The sequence below is a fragment of the Sycon ciliatum genome, unplaced genomic scaffold (assembly GCF_964019385.1).
Source record: "Sycon ciliatum unplaced genomic scaffold, ocSycCili1.1 SCAFFOLD_2681, whole genome shotgun sequence".
Classification (NCBI taxonomy): domain Eukaryota; kingdom Metazoa; phylum Porifera; class Calcarea; order Leucosolenida; family Sycettidae; genus Sycon; species Sycon ciliatum.
In genome coordinates this window covers 1-5,523 of record NW_027045020.1, presented here as the reverse complement: position 1 = coordinate 5,523, position 5,523 = coordinate 1, and the positions used below count along the sequence as shown (strand labels likewise).

At 56.2% G+C, this 5,523-nt stretch overlaps 1 long non-coding RNA gene across 1 annotated transcript; it reads right to left on the bottom strand.

Moving 5' to 3' along the window:
* Positions 1-519: 519 nt before the first annotated feature.
* LOC135830799 (uncharacterized) lies at positions 520-5,088 on the bottom strand. The gene is made up of 2 exons (XR_010556110.1): positions 3,749-5,088; positions 520-3,691 (listed from the first exon to the last, which is right to left on the bottom strand). It is a non-coding gene; the product is annotated as an uncharacterized LOC135830799 (long non-coding RNA).
* Positions 5,089-5,523: the final 435 nt, after the last annotated feature.

Sequence of the window (5,523 nt, the reverse complement as noted above, 5' to 3'; positions counted from 1 at the left end):
AAGGTGACAGCCTAGACGAATTCTCACTTGGCTGGCAGCTTGGTTTTCCCGCCTTTTTTCCCAAGCTGATGAGCTCATTGGCCCCATCAGTGCAGGGCAAGCGACTGGGAAGGCCAGGAGCGCAGTTTTTTGATAAATAACGTTAACTACAGCCGGCTCATGCTGACCCGGCTGCCTGCTTGGTATTTACTGCGGCCTAAAAACCCGGCCGCAGCATGCTTGGCTGTTATCGGCGCTGGCCTCTTGGTATCAGCGCCTCGCGTCGGGCCCGGCCGTGTACCACGCCGGCCGCTGCCCTTGGACTTTGTGAGGATAGAGGGCGGCACGACAAGCTTGGATCGCTCATATCGGCGCCAACCGCGCCTCGCGTCGGGTCGTTGTTGATTCCTCGCCTCACGACCCTTGGACTTTCTTAGGGGAGTGGGCGGTGCGTCATGCTTGGATCGCTCATATCGGCGCCAACCGCGCCTCGCTCCGGGTCGTTGTTGACTCCTCGTCCCACGACCCTTGGACTTTGGGAGGGGAGTGGGCGGTACGACAGGCTTGGTTCCTATTGTATCGGCGCCAACCGCGCCTCGCGTCGGGTCGTTGTTGATTCCTCGCCTCACGACCCTTGGACTTTCTGAGGGAGGGAGGCGGTGCGTCATGCTTGGTTCCTACTATATCGGCGCCAACCGCGCCTCGGCTTCGGGCCTTGTGGTCTCCTCGTCCCAGGCCCTTGGACTTTTTGAGGTAAGACGGCGGTGCGACAAGCTTGGTTCGACCGTATCGGCGCCAACCGCGCCTCGCGTCGGGTCGTTGTTGATTCCTCGCCTCACGACCCTTGGACTTTCAGAGGTAAGAAGGCGGTGCGTCAAGCTTGGGTCGCTCGTATCGGCGCCAACCGCGCCTCGCCCGGGTCGTTGTTGATTCCTCGCCTCACGACCCTATATTACCTGCGTGTCGTTGTTTGGTCCGGCACGCTGGTAGGGTGGCTTGGTTCTACAGGCTAGGCTCAAGGTAGCTTGGTTCTATAGACTTGGCTTAGGTCCATGTTTTCTAACCTTCGTTCTTAGAGCCTGCTGCCTACTCTGTCCTAGGTCCAGGTTTTCTAACCTGTTCTGACTGCCTTTGCCCCCTCCAGCCCTGAAGCCGGCTGGCTGCTACCTTAGGTCCAGGTTTTCTAGCCTGTTCTGATTGCCTTTGTCCCCCCTAGCCCTGGCTACCGGCTTTGTAGCCTGCTGCCGCCCTTGAGCACTGTTGGCGTAGGTCCAGGTTTTCTAACTTACGGCCTTAGAGCCTGCTGTAACCACCTGGTGCCCTGGCTGCCGGCTTTGTAGCCTGCTCTGTTCTAGGTCCAGGTGTTCTAGGTCCAGGTTTTCTAACCATTGTTCTTAGAGCCTGCTGCCGCCTTTGTAGCCTGCTTTGAGTACTTTGGGCAAGTGGTAGCCGGCAGCCCTGAAGGCTGTGGACATTGGGTCACTCTGTTCTAGGTCCATGTTTTCTAACCGTCGAGGTGGTGAAGATTCGGCTCGATTAATCGGCGCAGGTTGCGCTATGGTGGGGTGCGCAGGCAGTGGGGCAGGTACCGGCACTCTTTGGGTCTTTTGGCTGTGGCTAGTGCAGGGACGGTTTTTCGTCTCTTCCGGCAGCTCTGTGAGGTGGTCAGAGGCAGTGGGTGCAAAGCCAAGCTGATTACAGGAGGATGCCCAAGGCTGGCTGCCGGCTTTGTAGCCTGCTTTGAGTACTCTGTTCTAGGTCCATGTTTTCTAACCTTCGGTTTTAGGGCCTGCCGGCAAGGTTGCTGGCTTGAGATGAGTAGATAGAGAGAGTGAGCTTGTCTCTAGGGGCAGACTTAGCCCTGGAAGCCAAAGAAGGGAACCCTCCAAAAGGCCCTGTATGTAATCACCCAAAGAGAAGGAAACCGGCGAGGGAAAGGCTGCCAAAAGCGGGCCAAAATGCCAAATGCCTCAGGGCTGCAGGAAGACAGAGTAGAAGAAGTAAGCCCATGGGTAACCGCCAAGGTAGAGGCAGAGGATGCAAAGCCAAGCTGATTACAGGGGGACTCCCAAGGGTGGAAGCCCAACTGAGCAGACTTAGCCCCGGAAGTCAACAGAACCCTCCAAAGAGGGGTAGGTATGCCAGAGAGGAATAGTAGCCCTCCGCAGCTGCACAAGCCAACTAGTCAAGGGGCCTACAAAGGCACCCACGACACCCAGTGGCTAGGAAAGGTGCAACCGTAAGCCCCGTGGCGGAAGGAGAAGGTAGCCCAGAAGTACTCTCAGCCCTGCCCACAGCCTCGAAGGAAGGGTAATCCAGTGACAAGCTCACTCTCTCGATCAACAGAGGTTCTGGCGCCCACAGTCTCGAAGGGAAAGTAGCCCAGCCAAAGAGACAAGCGATGTTCAAAGTGGATAGAGAGGAAGCCGCCAGCCGGAAGGGAGAACGAGCCTGCCGAGAGGCCCCTGCAGAATTAAGCCAGAAAAAGCACCCCACTGCTACTGCCCCCAGAGAGAGAAGACCAAAGAGACGCCAAAGGCCGGAGGGGGGGACAGAGGGAATCAGAAGAAAGCCCACAGACCCAAGGAAAGCTCACTTGCGGAACCCCCATGCAGAGGAGGCTTAGTCCAGCTAAGTCAGCCCTCAGCCAAAGAGCTACGACAACAGAGAGAAAGAGGTAAACCCATCAGTACTAGGCTGAGAAGAAGGGAGGAACCTCAAGCAGGCAGAGAGTTAAGAGAACTCAAGGGCACCAGCCAAGTCAAAAAGGAAAAGGGCCTGCCGCCAGCACCCAAGAGAACAGGCTAACAGAGTACGGTGATGAAGAAGAAGGAAGGGAGACTAGTAGCAGCCAACAAAGCTGGAAGGGGTAACAGAGAGAGGAGGTTCACCAGCCAAAGAAGGTTGCGGATACCCAGCCCCAAAAGACCCCTCTGCCAGAAGTAAGCGTCACCAGACGAAAGGCCCAAAAAGAAGGAAACCGGCGAGGGAAGGGCTGCCAAAGGCGCTAGAAAAAGAGGTGAAGGCCCAACAGTGCTAGGCGGAGAAGAGGGGGCTAACCAGCCCAAGAAGGGTGGCCCACTGTATCTGCAGAAGGCAAAGAGCTCAGAACCGCCGAACAAAACGAAAAGCCATCCCTGCTAGCCACAGCCAAGGGGCAAGAGTCAGATAAGAAGCCCTATAACCCTGAGGCCCAAAGCTTAAAGGAGGCACCTCCAAGGGGACAAAAGCAGTCAGAGGGCTAAGAAAACATGGACCTACGCCAACAGCAGCAGGTGGGGAAAGCCTTCAGGCTTCTCCTAGCGGGAGAGGTTCAACGACGAGGAAAGCCAATATGGCTTCTCCCAGCGGGTGGCCAAAGCAGGCTACAAAGGTGGCAGTCAGGGCGGAGAACTCAAGGGCACCGGCAGGTTAGAAAACATGGACCTAAGGCGGCAGCAGGCCAAGAAAGCTCAAGGGCACCAGCTGGTTAGAAAACCTGGACCTGAGGTAGCAGGTTGCAAAGGCGGCAGCAGGCCAAGAGAAGTCAAGGGCACCAGCTGGTTAGAAAACCTGGACCTAAGGCAGCAGGCTGCAAAGGCGGCAGTAAGCTAAGACCACTCAAGGGCACCAGCTGGTTAGAAAACATGGACCTAGAACAGAGTAGGCGGCGACCTTGCCGGCAGCCCCAAAGGAACGCAGGCTCTAAGGCCGTAAGTTAGAAAACCTGGACCTACGCCGACAGTACTCAAGGGCGGCAGCAGGCTACAAAGGAGGAGAAAACCTGGACCTAGAACAGCAGGCTACAAAGGCGGCAGCAGGCTAGAAAACATGGACCTAGGCCCAAGGAACGACAAGCCCAGCCTGTAGAAAACCTGGACCTAGAACAGCAGGCTTTAAGAACGCAGGTTAGAAAACATGGACCTAAGCCAAGCCTGTAGAACCAAGCTACGACAAGCCAAGCTACCTTGAACCAAGTTACCGTACCAGCGGGCCGGACCAAACAACGACCCGCAGGTAATAAAGGGCCGTGGAACGGGCAATCCACAACGGCCCGGGCGAGGCGCGGTTGGCGCCGATACGAGCGACCCAAGCATGTCGTACCGCCCTCTAACTTCAGAAAGTCCAAGGGCCTGAGGCGGGGAGACCACAAGGCCCGAAGCCGAGGCGCGGTTGGCGCCGATATAGTAAGAACCAAGTTTGTCGTACCGCCCACTCCCCTAACAAAGTCCAAGGGTCGTGGGACGAGGAATCCACAACGACCCGAAGCCGAGGCGCGGTTGGCGCCGATATATGAAGAACCAAGCTTGACGCACCGCCTTCTTACCTCACAAAGTCCAAGGGCCTGGGACGAGGAGACCACAAGGCCCGAAGCCGAGGCGCGGTTGGCGCCGATACATGAGGAACCAAGCGTGACGCACCGCCGTCTTACCTCAGAAAGTCCAAGGGTCGTGAGGCGAGGAATCAACAACGACCCGACGCGAGGCGCGGTTGGCGCCGATATGAGCGACCCAAGCATGTCGCACCGCCCACTCCCCTAAAAAAGTCCAAGGGTCGTGAGGCGAGGAATCAACAACGACCCGACGCGAGGCGCGGTTGGCGCCGATACGAGCGACCCAAGCGTGACGCACCGCCTCCCTCCCTAATAAAGTCCAAGGGTCGTGAGGCGAGGAATCAACAACGACCCGACGCGAGGCGCGGTTGGCGCCGATATGAGCGACCCAAGCATGACGCACCGCCGTCTTTCTTTAGAAAGTCCAAGGGCGCCGGCGGCGTGTGACACGCCGGGCCCGACGCGAGGCGCTGATGCCAAGGGGCCAGCGCCGCCTGGAGCCAAGCATTCTGCGGCCGGGTTTTTAGGCCGCAGCCAAGCCAAGTAGACAAACCAAGCGGCCAGAGTTCAAGGGGTTATCTATCAAAAAACTGCGCTCCTGGCCTTCCCAGTCGCTTGCCCTGCGCTGATGGGGCCACTAAGCTCATCAGCTTGGGAAAAAAGGTAGGGCAAAAACCAAGCTGCCAGCAGGGTTAAAAGTTGTTCCTGCTGGCTAAGTCGTTTTTTTTTTTTTTTTTTTTTTTTTTTTTTTTTTTTTTTTTTTTTTTTTTTTTTTTTTTTTTTTTTTTTTTTGAAGGAAGTAAGCCTCTTGTACGGGCAAAGCAAAATAAAAAGAAGAAGAGAAGAAAAACTAAACTAAAAGGAAGAAAACTAAACTAAAAAGGAGCACCCATTTTGTTAAGCCAGGGGCTGGCTCACGCCTGGCATGAAAATGATAGATTGAGAACTAAAGAAATTTAACATGATGACAACTGTCTAGCTGACCACCAGCTGTGCCTCTGCTCGGACCAGGTCGACAGGGGCATGGTCAAAGTGACGGCGGCGAATTGAGCGTGATCCACGGACACAGCGAATAGCAGACCTGGCTAGCGAAAAGCTTAGCATGCATCTGAGCCAACACACCATCTGGCTGTACGGCGCATGCCTCTTCACGGCTAAAGCACTTGCCAGCCTCTTCACCGTGATGGCAGCTTCGTGGCCCATCCCCCCACAGGAAGAGAAGACCAGAGGGG